At 40.7% G+C, this 21109-nt stretch overlaps 1 long non-coding RNA gene across 1 annotated transcript in view; it reads left to right on the top strand.

Moving 5' to 3' along the window:
* Nucleotides 1-21109, top strand: part of LOC149857119 (uncharacterized) — a 155784-nt gene that overhangs the window by 115783 nt on the left and 18892 nt on the right. The window lies entirely within an intron of this gene.

Raw genomic sequence — 21109 nt, 5'->3', positions numbered from 1 at the left:
TTGTACATGTGATGATGTCATGATGTACACGTGATGGAGATGTCACTTTATGTGGCCTAATGGCATCACACATTATGCATGTTTTGGGGGGTTTAGATGAATTTGCATCATTGCAAACTAAACTACACCCCTAAACTACATTGCAAACTAAACTACATTGCAGCTATCCATCAGCTCATCCCCTTATCATGGGAGAGGTGGGCAGGCTCCACAGAAAAAAAGGATCGGGCCCCCACCACTTCTGTTTTCAGTCGGCGCTTGCTGAAGGCAGAAGTGGTGAGAGGCCCAATCCTTTTTTTTTTTCCAGAGAAGTCTGCCCACGGCGGGGGGTGAGCTGTTGGTTGGCCAAGTAGCGGCGATGCCCCTCCCGCCCCCGGGCCACAAAAGTGGCCTGCCCCAATTTAACTCTTCCCTGCCCCCCCCCCCCCCCCCCCCGGCTGTGAGCAGGTTTCCCAAAAAATAAAAATTAAATGGATCAGGCCCCTCACTGTAATGTCACAGAAAAATAAAACCCTAAGTTGAAATGGTGGGTTTCAATTACAAGCCTACTGTTTCAATTTAGGGGGCACAGAAGACTAAACCCCTGTCACATGTACATTCATCCCTATTCCCTATAGGTTATTTTTACCTAATTCATTATAAATCATTTTTTCAGAAGCAGTTGCTAACTATGCTCGATATTTTTATCATTACAGAACACCCAATCTCCTTTTAATCAATGCACTATAAAGACCGTGCGGCAGCACCGCATATCTACTCATGCCGTTCAAACTAGAACACCCCATTTAGAAAGAATTAATTTCTTGTCAGTGGGGTAATCATGCCTAATAATTTTTTAGATTTGTTTATACTTTATAGTCACATCTATCAAAACAGTGTCGATAGAACAATTATAGTCTACCCTTATTAGAAGGTGCTTATTTATAGTGCATACTTAATATAACTCTTATTCCTTTATTGCAAGAGTTGAGAAATGGTATCTACAGCTCTGGGAAAACTTAAGAAATCTTGTGTGTTGAAGAGAGAAGGATTAGTTTATTAAAAATTCAAAAAAATGAACTTTTCCCAGAGGAAATACATACATAGAGAAACAAAAGGAGGTTTCATAACCTAGTGGTGGGTACATACCCTAAGGCTAGCCCTTTGTAAGGTATAGGAAATTTGCCGTTATACTTGTATAAAACCATGGGAGAGAAGAATAATCACAATAACTTGAACATACTTTTCACAATGCTCCCTAAATTCTTCTGACTCAACTTTCTGTGGGCAATGTTGAGGAATGAATTTAGTATTGTGAAAAGCCACAAAGAGAGTGTATAAGGCCTCTCAGGGTTTCTTCCCGATTACGTGCAAAACTTGTTGAATAATACCCGTAATATATTTTATTCCATCTATATTATTTTCACGGTTACTAATGGGAACGGGGTTACTGAATGGTGACGCAGAGGACTTCTGCCTCAGTGTCCATTTTTCAGTTAAAAAGAAACAATTTAGCGTTGGAGTAGCTTTTAATATATGCACTAACATAGCAATAGACGTGGTGGAAGAGTCTGTGTTGCCACGTAGGTTTTTTATTCATTATTTAGTCATTTGCACTCAGGGAGAGGGTATATAAAATACCACGTTTTTAAGCCAGTCGCATTTTCTGTTCACTGGGAACTTGTGTAAATGACTATGCAAGGTGCAGGACATGGGAGATTCAGATCTACAAGTGCATATTGGCTTGGGGTAGCTAGCAGGGATTAGTATAGCTGCTTGGCATCCTGCTTTCCCAGGTCGAATAAAGATTCCCCCAAATGAATTGCTTATGATGCATAGCGCTCGTTAAAGGTAGCATGTTTATATTCTGAAAGGTTTTTGACATACTTCATGTTCAGGATAGGCTACAATCCCCAGGCTGCTTCCACGTTTGGGAGCAACAGACAGCAGCTACCCGCACACTTGGTAGCTTCTTCAGTCTGTATTCCCTGGGCATTGTTCAAGGAGTCTTATTTCATACATCATTTCATAGTCACAGCTGTATAATTATACATCAAATCTATAGACCATAGCATGGCACTGAAGATGCATTCTGCATGCACACTAAACACTGAAAAAATTCAGGTAGCGAAAACAGAATTATTTTCCAGGTTTTCCACTAACGGCAGTTTCTCAGTTCCACTGACATCACATATACTTTCCTAACACCTCCAGACAATTCATCAAGTGAATAATCTCTTGATATGGATATGGAGCAGTTTGGGGTTTTTGAAGTGCTACTTGGCCACTCAGAGCTAATACCAAAATATCCAGGCAGGTTACTGTATGTAGAGATGATGCTAACACAGTAATATTCGAGAGTTGTGGCTGTTAGGGTTGGAATACTCCCTCCTGCGGTGTGCAGTTCCTTGAATACATAATAAGCCCTGCCACAGACCGTCATTAGTGAACAGAACCAAGAGTGTGCCTGAACAAAAGTGCAACTCCCAGCTACTTGAGCTAATCACTCCTAGAGCTGATCGTAGTAGTAAACTTTTATCTTCTTTATTCACTAGCTTCTAGAGGGGTGATATGACACTTAGCCGGCGTGTTATACATACCGTGTTATTTGGTAGTTCTGATCTCTGCAACAGCACTTCTGATTTATTTATCACTTCATTAAGTGCAAAAGGAAGCTCCAGGCAGCCTTTGGTATTGTTCAGTACAATGAGTTATTTTCTCAGGTTGGCTGCCAGGAGTGAGACATTGTGCTGTTCTTCAAATGTTGCTTAGCTGAGAGCAGCTCCTATCGTACCGGACAGAAGCACAACAGCTGTTTCATAGGCGACCGCACGATTTCTAACGCAAGTTCACTTGTAACTGAAGAACCTCCACAAGGGGAGCCCACAATGGAGACTATAAACAATGGCTATTCATTTTCCCTCTAGGAATCCTTGGTCTACCCGGGGTGTGAGTGAGACTTGGTTTTTTTGTTCGTTTGTGTGTTTGTTTGTTCCCCCCACCTCCTCCCGTTGGCCATGAAAACTGAGGGAAGAAGAGACCTGAAATAATCTACAAGTACATGACTTGGGTCAAAAGTATTTTTGACTGGTGGAGACCAGCCTGCCAGTATTATTATTTATGTCTTTCTTTTTGTCTTGAAGAGAAGCTATCGCTTTCGATGCATGTGGGTATGTGCCTTTGTGCAGTAATGTAGATAGCTGTAGCACTTTACAGGCATATAAAACAAGTCCTTTCATGCAGGAATAAATTAGGATGAAAGGGGGGTTATATAATACGAGTCCTTACCATTCTACCCCTGTGTTCCTCTGTTTAGGTCAAAATGAGAGAAATGGGGTGAGCAATTAAGCTCAACACAAATCCTTTTATTCCTCCCCCTACCCCACCGCAAAGACGTATGGACAGTGCTGGTGGAACGCCGACCAAAAGTTAGGTAAAGGCCCGCATACCACGTACCATGAAGCTGCTGAGATTTTGCTAAATTGCAGAATATTTTAAATATATGTACACAACTCCTCCAACTTCTCAAAGATTATAATAGCTTGAAAAATACTTATTTTAATGACAAGTCATTTTATTTCATTATTTCATTATCATTATAGGCTGGCAGTACCACAGTATTAACCCAAAGCCATTCGATTGTCCCTGGACTCCACGTTATATCTTATGAAAATAGCTCCCGCTGTATAACAATGCTTTCTCTCACAAAGACAGCTCTATAATGGATACAGTGGAGCACAGTGGAACAATATTTTCTATCCAAATAAAATCATAACAGTCCTAATCTTATCAGTCTCAAATAGGAGCAGAAGTCTGCTCCAACTCTTGTCCTCGCTGTCTTGACAATGTCAGTGAAGACACGCAGTTTTCATCCTCATCTAGGCTATCAGTTGTCATAGTGAACTGACAGTACACAAAGTACTGCAGTATATAATACCAGCTGTACAACTGTAGATGATCTTTAACACATACGTTTTCCTAGGAGGTGAAAAGAAGCAACCTTCTCTCAGAAAAAGAGACATACTCCTCACCTTACATGGTATAGATTTAAAAAGCAGCCATTTCCTTGCAACCTCATCTCAAAATCCCATTTGGGTGTTGTTTTTTCAAGCACTTATGTTTCTTAAATTATTTTACAGAAACCAAGATCTGGAAAAGGCTCGGGGTACCCAAGGGTAGGGGTTTTTTGCTGTGTTTGGCTGGGTGGTTTGGGTTTTTTTTTTTAAGATCCCTTTAGCCCCGATTCCACCCCAAGCTCCAATACTGGGGTGCTCAAAGTATGTGTCCTTTAGCTTGATCATAGTGATTTAGTGCGGCCAATGAATTTAATACTTCTGGAATGCTAATCAGTTACAATGAACAGGATTGTTTACGCATCCCTGGAGGCAACCACTTAAAAAATCTTTAAAACCCATTCAAATAAGGATCATTAAAACTTTATACTCGGGTGTGCTTTAAAGGGGATGTGCTTTTAGGAAAAGTGTCAGCTGGGCCAGGTTTTTCAAGCAAGTTGGATATACAATTGCCATGGCTGTATACACATGCCTTGGGGTAATTATCAGTGAAAATGGCTAAATTCTGTTAATTGACACACGCCACATCCCAGATACATATGAAGCGACTCTCACCTTCCAGGCACACAGCAGTATGTCTAGCTTGTCTGCCGTCTTTCATGTTTATCAGCATTTATATATGCATATCCATCAATCCATCTTGATTAGAAATGAATTGATGAAGTGACACAAAGTTCAATATTATGATACTGGAGCGTGTGGATGAATCAAGGCCAGGGTGAGGATGGTGTGAAACCACATTTGAATCAGTTATTACCCTGACTGTTAGCCTGAATCGAACCGAGACCGTCTTTTTAATTCTGACTCTGAGTCAATTTAGTTGCGTCATAACATAAAGCAGAAAGTGACTGATGAGCCTGATATCACGAAGCTGGTTAAATCACTTAATTTTCGTCACATATTGCATTATCCGGTTCTCCGTCACCGGAGCAGCTGCAGCATTCCATGCTCCTAACGTACAGCAGCAGTGCTTTTAACTTGGACCGGATTCAGGTTAAACAAACCACATTAAGAGAGGAAAAACATCTGCTTAGATTTGTCCTGAATCTAAAAATGGCTGGTGAGGTACTATAGACAATGACGGCTGTAAGAAGAGCTTTTGATTTTTATTTTTAACATCACCTTGCCTAGAGTTTTTGAAAATAAGAGATCAGAACAAGAGGGAGCTGGGGAGGAGAAGAGGTGGAGCTGAAAAGAAAGAAAAAAAACCCCCAACAACAACAGGGAACTAGGAGGAAGGGGGAAGTGAGAATAAATGAAACAGCATAGAGGTGAGAGAGACAAGAAGCAGTCACCGAAGGGGTAGGAGGTATCCAAGTGAACCGAAGGGAACATAAGAATGAGCCAAAATTTTACCCTTTCTGATCTGTGATATCTGTATTTTGTATTTGGCTTAAAATATAGATGGCAGCACAAATTCTGAGACAAAGAGACCAGAAAAAATGCTACAAATTTATCTTTGGATTCCACTTGGATTTCCAGAACTGGTCTTTTGATGTATTATGATGTTCCCAGAATCCAGTGACATCTGTATAGTCCTCCCTTTCAGATTCATGACTCGATGTAGTAAAGCGCACAGTTTCAATTATCTTATGATAAATGCTTTGATTTTATTCATAAGGGTAGTGGTGTTAGCCTTTATGTTCTGGCTAATTCCAACATGACCTATCACTCTGATCCTTTCCCCATCTATTTAATTTGAGTCTTCTCTCTCTTCTGTCAGTAAACTGTTGTGTACTATGGTAAACCTGAGGGAGCCGCTTCATTCCACCCCAGAACTGGCTGCATTTGCAGGATAGTAAAATATGTTCAGATCTTTGGATTAGATACTAATTAAACACAATACATTAATTCTACTTTCATTTAATTGCACTGCAGTTTATTTGCCCAACTCCAGTTAGTGTTAATGTGAGACAAAAGCGAAACAAAGAAGGCATTTTTGACAAATGAAAAAAAGTCAGCTCAAAATGTCTATGTGTTTCCTTTACTCATTAGGTGTTGATACAAATGTAAGTGTCTACAAGAAACATAGGAAAATGTAAGGCAATACACAATTACTTTTGGCTGGGAATAGCAGTACTTATGAGTCAATTTAGACTTTCCAGCGAAAAGACTTGGCAACTATGGCAGTGACAGCATTTGCACATATTCTCATGCATTTGTGGCCAGGGTTTGATCCTGAAGGTCCTTGGGCAACATCAACTCCCTGTAAATGGAAGGTCTGAGTCTAATCAGATCATAGAAAGTGCATTGCAGCTCATAGCACCAGCCTGTAACTTGGTAGCTTTTTTCAAGAATGCAGATACCTCATTTCAGCATATGTCTGCTTTTAAGCATCCCCTCCTACATGTACGGGATGCAGTAAAAATGAATGAGAAAGCTCAGTTCTGAATGTCTTCGGCGTCACGGCTACATTTGGAAAAAAAAATGTTTTCAAACTTTACTTTTTACGTTCGAGCTCAGATTAATACAGTCAGTCATATATGATGGGCACAAACTATAGGGGAGACACCCAGGAGCTTGTCTAGGTCTCATTAATGGAATCAAGGAGGGAGATCATGGTGCTGTGTGTGCTGGGATGGGTGATAACAGGAAAACCTCTTTATACAAATCAATCAGAAAAAAATATTCAGTTTTCTTGAGATTGAGTACAGGTTGTGATCAGTGCCATAGGGGATAACTTCCTGTCATCTTTCTCTAAGCCTTTTTATTCCCCAGAAATAGATCCTTCCTTTCTCAGAAGAAACCAAAACACTCAGAAAGTTTATTTCCTGACTGTTCCTTATCTTGGTGAGACCTGGACCTGCTCTTCCCAAACCGGGGGGCGGTTCAGGCGGCTGCTTCCTGTCTAAATCAGTGGTGGGCTGGGCTCTAGTCTCTATCCCGTGAACCCAGTTCTGTCCACCCAGTTGAGGCTGTGTGCGCTTTTGGCCAGAGGATTCGGTTCTGAGACTTGTCTGTTTCCCTTTCCCCTCATTACTAATAACTGTTATTAGGCCATGTCCACATGAAGGACAAAATTGCAGTTTTGACTTGTTAATATGTGCTGAAATCTGAACGTAGACACAAGTGTTGTGGGTTTCACCTGTGGTTATTTGGTGGAGGTGAACCATAAAATGATTACCAACCAGCTGACTTCTGTTAGAGCTGCAGTAGCCTTTAACATGTTATGTATCGTGTGTTAAAATGGCCTTTTTTCCTGTTGAGGCTAACACCCTGGAGATCTCTTTGTAGGCTTAATAGTTTTGGGTAGAATGATATAATTTCACCTCCAAAGGTCAAGCCATTAACTGTTTGCTGGCCCAGTGCAGTGTGGAGCTTGTATAAGCCATTGCAGAGTCTATTCAACACAAGATATACATGGGTTTAACAGATTTGTGCAAGTGCTAGAGGATTGCTTTGAGGAATTATACTTTACTGTTTCTTATGATAACCGGAAGCCATTTTGAAACATTTTTTAAAGCCTAAGTCTTTTATTCTGGCTTCGCCTAACATGTTCTCTTTGTATTAAACATTTCAGTGATAGTGTTATAGTGCCAGCTTTGTCTGCATTTTATAAGACGGCTATGAAAATTATATTTTTTTCCCAAGTAGGTTGAAAAGCATGATAGTCTGATGATTCCCATCCGAATCTACTAAAATGACAGAAAGACATTAGGACAACAGGATAGTATTGTTCAAATGTAAAGATAGTCATGAGTAGATGGGGGCTATAAAAACATCAAACACCTGATCAACTGAAGAATTGGGAAGTGCTGCTTTTGACTTCAGGAAAAGCACAAGTTTCAGTCCACATTCAGTCCACCTGGTACTAGAGAACAGCTGAAAAGGTAAACAGAAATACTCCTATTTACACAATATTTTGCATTTAAAATGATTAGCAAGGTGCCAGTAATCTGTCAGTATGTTCAGTCAAGCAGAAGTAATAAGTGATGCTATGTGTGACCAAACAACGGTGATATGCAATGCTACATTTTTAAGCCCAGTTAGGACTGAACACTATGTACCAATCCATAATACTTCCTACTTTGCAGTATTTTGCTCTGTGAGGAGAGTTTCTCTGTGCTAGTTCTTGATGAAGGTCAGATTAATTGAAAAAATGAAATGTTTTCTCCTGGGTATAAAAAGGTGAATATAATTCACGGTGGGGAATATATTTTCCTTTGCAGCATTGTCAATTGTTTGATTTTATTTTTCCCTAAAAGAAAACTCATCCAACTGTCATATAACCTCCAGGGGCAAATATTCATCAGCTATAAAATATAAACAGCTATTTTACTGTATCATTGGTAAAATACTCTGTCCCTTGCCCCCCCGCTCCCAGTAAACATTTTGACTGGCAATATAAATAAAAGGCAAATGATTCTGACATTGGAAACGATGCTCTATGCTAGCACGGTGAGGTTGAGTAAGCCTCTTTCTTCATATTGATTTGAAAATATGAACCACATTCACCATGCAGCACCCTGATGGAAGTTGGTAGGGGTAGCAAGATTGCACATAGATGGGGGAGGGGGGGTCAGTATGCAAAGGAGAGAACAAACATTTACATGGCAGGAGTGCTTTAATCTACAAGACCAAGCCCAAAAGGCAAGTGATGCTGTAGTAGTTAGGGTAGTAGTTAGTATCTAGGGTCCCCTAGGGCATAACTACACCACAACAAGCTGAGACAGTGCTGAACATATCTGCCCAATCACTTACACTGATATGCTCAAAGCCCAGTAACGTGTCAGTAAGCCAGCTTTGGTGTTTCCCCAGAACCTGATCTTATTCACACCGGAGACTGAGGATTCAGACATGCTACAGAAAAATGACCCCAGACCATCTTCATTGTTGTGTTTCTGGGTTTGGACAGTATGTGAAGCATCAGGCAGACAGGGCATGCTGGAGAGGATGCCAGACACAGCATGTTGCAGCTCTGATGTCTGGTGTGCCCATGTTCTTTCTTGCTTTAGTTAGTAATTTGTAAAATTAAATAGTATTTTCTTCCGTTCAGAGGAAATGGAAAGGTTAAATATATTTAAGATGGTGAGAATAGGGGAAATCGGTATGTAAAAGGAGATCAAACTCCTATATGGCAAGCAGACTTTTGGCAGGAAAAAATCATAGTGAGGCATTCAGTGCCTGCGGTCTCAGTCAAGGTGATTATAATGAAGAACCCACATCCCGCCCAATACTGTCTTTTTGTATTAAATGTATTTTTATAGAACATTTTCCAGAATATAATTTCACCAGCCACTTGAAAACTGATGACTGCTACTTTGTCCTTCTCTTGTTTTCTGCCTTAATGTGAACCTCTCTGAACTATAATAACCCATTCAAGGGAAGCAGATGGTGGTAAAGTAAGGAGGCTACAAAGAACTGCTGAAAGGAGTTCAAATGGATAAGTAGATTCATTCAGGGTTGTTGTCTTCTTTTGTATGACATTTTAGGATAACAGCATTCATAGATTAATATCTAAATTTGATAACCATTTGACTGCTTCAGCGGTAACTTGATCGATTTTTAGATCATCATTAAATGATCTAATTGGGCAATCATTCACCATCTGAAAAATCATGCCACAATCTCAACCCAGACTCTCTTTGATGCTCCATTTATGGAGTAGGTGTCCATATTTTCCATGAAGTGTCCAGATGTGATTCAGGGAGGACCAAATCTTTCTCAATAAGTCAAATTCTGGCTGGGGGGATTGTAGGGGTACTGATGACATATTTCTGCAGCAGGTTGGATTTAATACATGGCCACATCAGTGGAAATATTGCCATTGATTCTAATCGGTGTTAGAGCCTTTCAGTTGGGAGGTGGGAAGTGGTCACTGGAGCAGTATCCAGGGGCTCCTATATGCATGCAGAGAGCCTGCTCTGATGCGCTGGAAATCCAGCATGTCAGAGCAGACTCTAGCGTCATGTGTATAAGCATCCCTGCACACAAAATGGCAGCTGGGAGCTTTGCACTAAAGCTCATTTAATGCGCTTTAGTGCAAAGCACCCATCTGCCATTTTCCAGCATGGGGATGCTGATACACATGACACTTGGGCACTTTTAATGAGAATGGATCGCTAATTAAAGTGCCCCCCCCCAACACACATCCTGTAGCACATATAAAAATGCCCTAGGAAGCAAGAGGTAATCAAGAGTATCAGGTGGGGTGAATATAGGGTGAAGGAATAAGCCTTCATTGCTGGTGGTAATGTGGAAGACAGGGAAGAAGAAAGGGAAAAGGTTTCAGGGTCAATTTATCTTAGGTAGAAGCAGGATGGTATACAAAGAGTGGCAGACGTGACATCTGCATGGACTAGGAGCTAGGACACTCAGATTAGTAAGGAAGGTACATAAAAGTACAGTAAACCACATCCCACCCAATACATACTTCCTCCACCCAGTTCCTCTTTTTTTTCTATTATGACAAGAAAATTACAGAACAGTGTCAGAGTATAGTTTAATAGCATGATGTTTCTGGGTCTACAGTGGTGGTTATTAATCCAGAATGTATAGATTCTTAAGCATTATTCCATGTTCACTGTTGCTGAATGTAAAGTGGGGGCTTTACTTGTTAATGGCTATACTCCATGTACCCTCTCTCCAGTAGACATCTGAAAGTTACTGCGAGGAAAGAGGAGGGGAAAAAAAGAAAGCAAGCACGGAGAGGCTTTTACATCATTTCAGTGCTATCCTTTAATCTGTGTATTTAGTGCAAGAAAAGGAACAAGTTTGCATTAGAAATACCGTAGATAAAATAAACTATCCAAAATTAATTCCTATAGCGGCAATGCTACTACATAATGGTGACAGTTCTGTCAGCAATTCTGTTATAACTCTCAGTGTTCAAAGGGTTATATGTAACTCACCCTCTAAATTGTACTGGTCTACATTTCATACACAAGTTGTCAGCCCAAATGCAATTTTTACAAATAAAATTTTAAATCTATTAGAATTTCAATTCCTCCACTATATAACTTCATGTCATTTGAATACATATTTTCATCTTTACGGAAGATAAAAGAGAAAATTGGTTCTCTAAAAATTGATAGTAGAGAATTGAAGACAAGCATGAAAGAAATAGCATTTGTTAAGTTATTTTGCTTTTGACTTTTCAACAAAAGAGGAATAGGATGGAAAGGATCTAGTTTTTCAATTGAGGTAGAATTGCTACTGGTTTGTAGCATAAAATAACATTGGAAAGCCAGGAAAAGGCTACTGTAAAACTGACAAAATACTGAAAAATGTTGAAGAGAAAATGTGCACAGACTTATGGGGAGTTTCACCTTCTAAAACTACACATTCAGATTTTGCAGCTATTTGTTTGCCCTTGCACATGCAAAATGGGCCTTTGCCCTGGGAAGCAATCATTTATTTTCATAGATGCTGGGTTTATTTGTGCAAGTGGATTTTCCCAAAAATGTGGAGAAGGTGTATTCTTAAGGCCAGGTACAGACTTTACACTTTTACCAGTATGAATGATCGGAAACCAGTCTATACCCGTAACAGAACAGAAGTTTGGTACACACAGACTGGTTTAAAAATGGCAGAACCCATTTAAGGGTGCAGACAGAAGTGCAGGTCCCAGGTGTGATTCAGAACGATTTCTGCAAAGTGTTCTGAGTTACAACCTTACCCCAGACCAAACGGAAGTGCACTGTTGGTTCCAGGCGGGAGGGGCATCTAGCTGTGGGCTGGGAATCTACAGCCAGGTTCCCATTGCAGTGGCCAGGCTGTCTGCCAGCACTTGCTGTTTTCAGTATAGGAGAGGGGAAAGGCAGCAGAGGGAGCTCATTCTTGGGGCTCCCCAGCCAGTGCTGAAGGGTGGGGTGGCAGGATTGGAGCCCCTCCTCCTTGGAATGGCTCCAATGCACTTTCCCCACCCTCCAGGGGGAACTGAAAAAATAGATTTCATAGATTTCATAGACATTAGGGCTGGAAGGGACCTCGGGAGATCATCGAGTCCAGCCCCCTGCCCAAAGGGGGCATTCTGAAAATAGCGACAGGCTGGGAGCTCCACAGATGCAAGTTACAGAAGGCTCCATTTTGAAATGTCTTTATCTGATACTTCATGTAATGAGGGGTCAGATTTTCACCCAATGGGCCATTTTTTAAGCTGTTTGCAGCTGTGTGCTTGTTTTTGGTCCCAGCGATAAACTGCTTTCTGTGGCCTGATCAGGCAAAAATTACCACTTCTGTCTGCACCTTAAGATTCCCCACCGCCCTACCACAAAAGGGTGAATATGTGTTCTGTTCACTACTGATCTAAACTACGCTGCTTACAGAAAACCACGTACCTTAGATCAATATGCCTCAGGCTTTTTGAATGTCTGTATCTAAGAGTTCTGGCCAATAATAGCTGCTTCCTACTGGAATACTCACTTGAAAGGTAGATTTGGCCAACAATATTTAATTATCTAATGCACATAATAATGTCTTTAAGTAATTTCCTTCATATTTTGGCATGTTACCAAGGAAATAATAGGAGGTGTACAGAAGACTGTAAAAATTAATGAACCCTAGACTTGACCCAGGGAAATAAGTCAAGGGAGAAATCCATTTGGTCATCCTTAGAGCCTTGGAGAATTCAGATGAGGGAGATGTTGAGTGTTGTCTTTGTAGCAGTGGTCAGGACATTACACCAGGAAAATGTCACAGGTAGTCTAATAGCTTGTTAGATTCACAAATAGACTAGAATATGGAAATTTTGCAAAGCACTTTGTTACCATAAATAATTTCTGCCTTGAAAAGGAACTGTTTTCAGATAGATAGATAGATAGATTCTCAGACTCCTTTATAAGCTTTCCATTTCAATAGTATCTCGAAGACTCACAATATTTTAATGATTTATCTTTACACCTAGAGGTGGTATGGAATTGTAAGTGAAATGTTTTCAGTGAAAAATACCAGGTCTTTGTAAACAAAACTTTTCAGTGATACATATGCTCAATAAAACTTTGTGAAAATTTTCTGAATTCTTACTGAATTTCTGCTGCAAGAGACCTACTCCAGAGTGGCTGAAAAGTTCAGTTCTTAAGACTCTCAGCTGGGATTCTGAATCCTAGTTGAATCCTAGAAAGTAGGTTGTTGTGCAGGGTGCAGACAGCAGTGACAATCTTGCCTGATCTGGCCTCAGAAAGCAATAGATAGCTGTAAGCAAACACACGTGCACAGCTGCAAACAGCTTTAAAATGGCTGATCAGGTGAGAATCTGACCCTTTATTGCATGAGGTATCAGATAAAGACATTTCAAAATGTAGGATCTTCTGCAACTTCCGCAGAGCTCCCAGCCTGTCAGTGTTCAGGGAGTTTAGTCTGGGGGTTTTTCAGGTCCTCCTGGAGGGTGGGGTGGGTATACTGGAGCTTCCCTGAGGTGGGAAGGCTCCAATTCACCCACCTCATCCTTCAGCACTGGCTAGGGAGCCCCAAAAATGAGCTCCCTCCACTGCCCTTCCCCCTCCCATTCTGAAAGCAGCAGTACTGGCAAAGAGCCCTGGCCATTGCTATGGGAACCTGGATGCAGACTCCCAGCCCGCGGTTAGATTCCCCTCCCCGCTGGAACCAACAGTGAACTTCTGTTTGGTCTGGGGTAAGGTTGTAACTCAACGCTCTCAAGAAATCATTCGGAATTACAGCTGGGACCTACATTTTTGTCTGTACCCATAATGGTGTTAGAGAGCAGCTGGTCCCAAAAATATGAAAGAAGCAAGATGCGTTTGGTCATGCCTTTTATTGGAGCAGTTTTACAGTTTGGAGAGAGATTAAACAAATTTTCTCAAATCTCAGGAAGGTCATTTTGTTTATATAAAACTGCTCCTCTCTGGATTATTAAGGTCTCTTACAACCACTATACACATGCTCTGGGGTGGAGAGGAGGGCACTTTAATTAGAGTGGCTCTCAGAGAGAGTCCCCTCTGAGAGCCACTCTAATTAAAGTGCCCACAGCATCATGTGTGTTCAGCATCCTGCATTTCCAAATGGTGGTGGGGGAACTTTAACTACAGTTCATTGAACAAGCTTTAATTAAAATGCCTCCCCCCCCCGCCCACAACCATTTTGAAAAGCAGGATGCTGAATACACATGACACGGAGGTTGCTGGAGCGTGCTAATTAGCACACTTCAGCAAACGTGCAACAGACCTGATTGAGTCTGCTGCAATGTGTGCTAATTAGCACATGTCAGAACAGACATTTGTCACGTATATAGGTGTCCTCTGGCACTGCCACAGAAAATGTCTTTTTTATTTGTAAACTCAATTTTATTTTTTGGAAGTGGAAAACACTTTTCAAAAGTGGTGCAGTTTCCAGTTTACAAAAGTAGCGCAGTTTCCAGTCTGCACTACTTGGAACAGTCTGCTGTTCCAATGAGGTACTGTTATCACCATTCTGCAACTGGGAAACCCTGGTCTGGTCTACACTGCCTCTGTGTAGTACCTGGGACCACTGCCAAGAAGCATCTCCTGCCCACTTGCTCCCACTCAGTGCTTGCCAAATACAGGAAATGAGTCAATGTAGTTGGCTTGGAGCAGCCCTGACCGCAAGCCCAAGCACTACCCTTGGACTGTCTGTTTCAGCTATACTTATTGGCATGTGTTTAGGGCTACATTAAGGTACCTATACTGGCTTATTTTTAGGGTCTGGCATGTGCTGAGCAGAAGTGAGTGGGTGGGATCTGACACAGTGACTTTCATATGGGCACACAAAGCTTCTGTGGGGGACCAACATAATTATCCTTTATTTGCTGGAAACAAACAGTAAAGGAAATGGTTCATTATTAATTCAAGATATAATTTGATTCTATGAAGAACACTAAAAATCAAATACAAATTCATAATACCGTTGGTCTACTAATCTGGACTAGAGACCTCATGAGCATAGACTTCATCTCAATAGTTTGACTCTTCCATCTCTAGAACCACCCAGTCTGCAATCTGAAATGCAGATGAATTGGTTCTGAAAATTAAAATTAAAATGAACATGAAAGAATGTGACACAAAGAATGTGACACACACTTTTTTGATCCCTCCACCCATTTTTCTTCCAGATTAGGAAGTTTAATTCGTAGTCAGTTAGAGTGTTGGGTGAAAGCATTGATGAGCCTGACTGAACAAAAGTGGTCCATGTTGTTACTGAAAGTAGAAACTAAAGCAAAATAAAGGGATTATTTGTCTACTGGAAGCCTTGGACAAAATAATCCCAGTTCATTTTTTTTTTAATTGTCTGGCAAATGCATCACATCTTAAATGTAATGTGAGAGTGATTCCTTAAAGATGCACAGAGCTTACTGGGCTATATACCCTCAGGATGATGAAAGGGTGAGTGATCATAAATAAACTTTGGCTTTACTGTTTTGGAGTCAGTAAGACTGTTAGGCTACCTGGAACAAAATATTCTGGTGTTCTAGATATGTAGTTTCAGGATTATTCCTTTCAAATATATTTTCAGAAGTGGTACATGAACTTGATTATGGGGTACACCCAACTGAACCCAGGTATCCTTATCATTTTTATGAGAGAATATGCCCAGACATTCCAAACTCTAGAAGCATTTTTGTCCATGTATTTCTTGAGTGAGGCAGTTATGGGAATAATATATCAATTTTGAATATGGACTAAAAATTTTGGGACAAAAGTCTAGGACCCTGTGTCTTTATGAAAGTAGGACAGAAATTAGTAGTATCTACCCTAAGAAATACTTTAGTTTTACCCAGTCTGTGCAGGTACTTTTTCATATTAAAGAGAATAATTTCCTGGGCTTAGAGTTCAAATACAATTTAAATAAGGTTTATATGGTTTATATACACTCCATATCTATAGGAGCATCTACTCCTCTCTCTCCACAGAAATCTATTTTCAATAAACTCTTGACTCTTTTTAGCTCTACAGTTTTCTTCTCCTAACAGGCTCTGGTTCCTTATTATATCTTTGCTTAAAGAAATGAGGAAGCCTGGAAGTCCACTGTGTGGTTCTAATATCTTCAGGAGGCTGTCTATGAGGCTTGCTATCCTTATAATTTACCTTTAAAATCTAGTTTGAGGCAAGATGGAAGTGCCTTTAAAAATTCCTTGCAAAATGTTTTGACTCATTCCAGTTTTAGACAGTAACTGAAAATTGGTAAAGGCACGTGGGCTAAGTACAGACAGTGAAAAAGCCCAAGGCTAAAACTATTCAGTTACAGGTTAGTCTAAGATGCAGAGATTGAACTGGTAAGCAAGTGAACAGACATTCACTTTCGATTCGGGCCAGGCAGCTACATGCCTGCAGGGGCCCAGGCCAGAAGCTAGGAGGTAGCAGAGGCATGCCTCCTTGCTCAGCTGGAGCAGACAGCTTTGGCCAAGGCTAGCCCATCCAGCCTGTGGTGGGGAGGAGTGGGGAGGGCATGTGGGGGACGTGCAAACCATCCTGGGGTGCTGGGGGACTGTGAGTTAACTGGAATCTGGGAGGAGATCTGGAACAGAAGTTCAATAAACTGATTTAATCTAAATCACTTAAGTCTGATACTATATCCATCAAGGTTTATCTTAAACTGGTTTAATTCATTTTGAAGGTGCTTTATGTGCACTGAACTTCTGTTATGTTACAGATTTGAACCAATTTCCAATTCCTTATGCTGGTTTATGTGTAATTTCTGGCCTTAGCCATAAAGGCAAATGTGTTGTTACCAAACTAGGTTCTGAGTAAGCGTATGGATCTTAAATCTTCCAATTTTTGGAAATATTTGTATCTGCATTTGAAGTTTCTGATTTGTTTTAAGCTGTGGTTATTACTTGCTTTAAAGGGGTTTAGAGAGGTTGTTCAGCCCCACTGATATCCAAGTTCCTGTGTGAAAAGTATTTGAAAGAAGTGTGAAAAGGAGGAGTCTGTTATTCTATTGTTTGTATTTGGATTCATTTGGAAGAGAATGCAGGGCTTTGAAATTGCTAAGACAGCTCAGTCTTAGCAATATCATTTTGTGAATGTTGCTTTTAAAATGATGATATTCATTTAGCAGCTTGGTTCTGTGGGATTCTCATGGTGACAAATACCAAACCCTGTGACTGCTTTGATGACATTTTGCTAATGCTACCAAAATCAAATGTATAACTAATAATGAGGAAAACAGCTGACTGTATTCAGATGACCGTGGTTTGTTTAAGTGGCTAGCCCAGTAAGTGGAAAATACTGTTTAGTGTTTAATGTAGACAAATGTGAAATAATTGATGTGTAGGCAATGAGCTGAAGTAAAGAGTGTATTGTACAATGGAACAGCTATGAAATGTAATGACAAAGAAAGGATTTAAAGGTTATTATAAACAAATCCATGAAGATATTAGGATGATGTAGGCAGCAGGGGAAAAAAAGTAAACATGAAATTGGGCAGCACAAGCTAACGGAATACAAATGAAAACAAGCAATATCATAATGTACAAGTATATTTATTAACTTATGTTTAGGAATACTGAGAACCCAGTTTTCAAATGTGAGCCTCAAGGTTTTAACATCTGGCTTTGTAGCTGGGCATTCAAGTTAGCATTTGGCATTCCAAATATTGAGATTTTTATTTTTAGAGTTTGTGCATTAGTCACCGTGTTTTAGACTTACTGCAGTGAACACACCATTAATGTACCCAACATCTAACTGGCCATTTGAATGTATGGTTGCCTTATATTACTCAGAAAACTTGTAGTTGTGCAGACAAATTTGGTACATGCAGAATTCTAGAAATCTTGACTGGTTTTCTGTAGTCCTGATCTAACAAAGCACTTCAGGTTGAGCTTAACATAAAGGATGTGCATGGTTCATGCACCTCAGTGCATTGCTGGAGCGGGACCGGAGTGCAAAGCTGTAGGATGAAGACATTTCACATAGGCATTTTTGTGGTCAAAAATGTGTGTCCTTTGTGTTTCCTGGCATGAGGTTTTGTAGAACCCCACTTACTTTAATAGAGCCTGAGCAGGCATGAATAAATAGAAAGTAGCTTAGTCCCTTATACCTAGTTTTTGTCATCTTGCCAAAACAAAGCTAGTATTGTCTTGAAAAGGCTATAATGTATTGTATGGTGTTTAGTGCAAGTCTTCTCTGTACATGCATGCTTACATGTACAGCCCCAGGGTTCTGTCGACCTGAGAAATCACTGAAGCTTTTTTACTTTGGAAATCATAGCATCATCAGAAGCCCTTGATTTGTGTGTAAAGTCTCGTAGTTTACAACTTCCAATATAATATCCTTGGAAGGTGGAAAGCTGCTTAATTTAAAACTGGCGTAAATGTACCGTACATTAGGTCAGGTATCCACATTAAATCTGAATCTGCCCCACAGGATAGTTGGAGAGCCTGCATCATTTTAATGGATTCCGGTTTTTTTCTATGTAGATAAAAAAAAATGAAGCTTTTATTAGCAGAAAGTTGGTCTTTTATTTTCTGATTGTGTGCATGTTGCTTTCAATGGGAAGTTCTTACAACACTAGTTTTATATTCCTATTTTTTAAACCATTTCTTATAATGGCTAGTATCATGCTGTTAAAATCACCAGAGTATCTCTTCCTGTACAACATATGAGTAATTTTTGCATGTGCCCCATATGCAGTCTGGTCAATATGTTTAAGTAATTTTTTACTTTGTCCTTTGGTACAGATGGTCTCATATCATTTGCATAATTTTATACACTCATCTTTAGATGGATGGTATGATGTCTCATGCTATCAGTGTTTTTTCCAACTGGATCTGTCTATCTCAACTACACTTGATTACAGTCATCACTAAAAAAAAACAAAATAAGGACATGTAACAAATACAATACATTTAAATATCTGATTCATAATGTGCCCTTAAATATTTTATCAAGTCCCAGAAGTGACATTGAGCTGAATGAATCTATAATAAAAATATTGTTTGTAAAGCTAATTTCAATCTGACAACTGGATATAGATATGTAAACTATTGAATTTATAGATTATAGGTGAAAAATGACTGCTGTGAAAATCTACTTTGATCTGTATAATATATGCCGTATAATTCACATTATTTAAACTTCTATTTGACATAAAGCATACCTTTTTAAAAGGACCCAATCTCGATTTTAAAATTTCCAGTGACAGATTAACTACCACAACCCTTGGTAAGTAATCTCAATGATTAAATGCCTCTGCCTGGTAAAAAATTATGCCTTCTTTTTAGTCTGAAAATAGCCAGTAGCTGTTGAATCTTGTTATTTCAGATAGATTGAATGGTGTTCCTTAAACATGTTTGTGTTTCCCCGAGGTTCATGCTTTTGGTTCAGGTTACTCCTTAACTTTTATTATGCTAAACAATCTCAACATGTTTCACTATAAGGCACATTGTGTGCCTATACAGATGCAGCAAGGCTGCTCCAATGCACTGTAATAACCACAGTCCAGCAGACTTGTGTCTCGTGTATTAGCATCCCCAAGACAAAAAATGGCAGTGAGGCACTTTAACTAAAGCTTATTCGACAAGCTCTAGTTAAAGTGCCCCCACTGCCATTTTGAAACATGGGGACACTGATACACAAGACCCCCTGAACACTTTAATTAGAGTGGTTCTCAGAGTCCATCTAATTAAAGCGCCTGCCTCACCCTTACCCCCCACACTCCTGGGGCATGTCCACACATGCAAGCATACGCACTTGCAGCAGCTCAAATAGAAGCATTGCAAATTTGAGCTGGGGCTTTTTGCTTCAGTGCATTTGCTCGGACATGAAATTTGTTGTGGAGCAAATTGTGCCACTCGGGGCAGACTTGGGAGGCTGGAGATGAGCAGGAGAATGAGCAGGAACCTGGAGACGAGCAGGGAAATGTCGCAGGGGCTGTCTCTAGCCTCCTGCTCACTCCCCTGCTGTCTCTAGCCTCCCAAGGCTAAAAATGAGCAGGGGAACATGTAGGGGGCTGGAGACAAGCCCCTGGACATGAGTTGGAGACATCCCCCTGCTCTCTCCATCCTCCTGCTGCTTGTCTGCTACTGCCAGTGAGTGTGGGAGGGCTAGAAGAGCTGGGGAACAAACGGGGGTGGGGGTCATGGGGAACAAACAGGGAGTTGGGGAAGGTCCCTTCCCCACTCCTCCAGCCCCTCAACCCCCTACTTACCTGGCAGAAGCCAGGTCTAGGACCCTGGGGCCCCCCAGTCTAGGTCCCGCATGGGCAGGCAGCGTGCTTCAGGACTGGGTAAAAGGCCAACCACAGAGATGTTCTGGCAAGGTGCCAGAGCATCTAAGTGGAGGACGAAGCCTTCAGTTGCCTGACCCATTTTTTTCCCTTGGGGTATTTTTTCCCTCAGGGCATTGGATATCCAGGGGTCTAGTTTTGCTCCCCCGCTGCAAACATTTTTTAGTTCCCCTGCGTGCCTCTTGCAGCATCTCAAAGGGGTTTGAGATGCTGCAAGAGGCATACCTGGGCATGTCTGGATGTTCCCCTGGAGCTCGTGTATAAATAACTGTTGTTCAACCATTTTATTATGGGTGTGAACCATTTTCAGTTCAGGAACATCCTTCTTGAACTGCGGGTAGCAGATCTGGGCACAGCATTCTGGTACTGGTGATACCAATAACAAATGCAGGAGAGTCTAAGGGTGAAGTTACATGTTACACTTAGACCATACTAAGGGCATTTAAAACTTAAAATGTTCATCTGTGCTATGTGCTCTCTAAGCATGTCAGAATTACACTACTTTAAGTGAGGGTGAACTCTGAGCTGTACTACCTAGCTTGCATTAGGTAAACTCAGTCTGTTCCATGGAAATAAAATGAGCAATTTGCAATCCTTCAGCATCCCAAGATGCACCACTCCCAGCCCCTCCCTTTACTGCCCCCATCCTCAAGAGCAAGGGTAGAGCCCCTGCTTGCCAGCCCTCTCAGGCAATTCAGAACTGTGCATGAAAGAAGCTGTATTAACCCTTAACATCTAACTGCTCACAGCACATTCTGACTTTTACATTTGCAGATTTAGTGTGGTAAAAGTTTACTGTGCAACTTCACCCAATATCTACTTTACAGGCTGCTATGTATTTGCCCTTGAATGAGGCTTCAGTTATAGCTAATTAATTTAAGTCTGAGAAATTCACATATATTACAAATATCTCGAGC

This window comes from Crocodylus siamensis, chromosome 9 (genome assembly GCF_052110815.1).
Source record: "Crocodylus siamensis isolate JL-2025a chromosome 9, ASM5211081v1, whole genome shotgun sequence".
NCBI lineage: Eukaryota > Metazoa > Chordata > Crocodylia > Crocodylidae > Crocodylus > Crocodylus siamensis.
The sequence above is the reverse complement of the archived record's forward strand: the minus strand, read 5'-3'. Positions and strand labels throughout refer to the sequence as shown.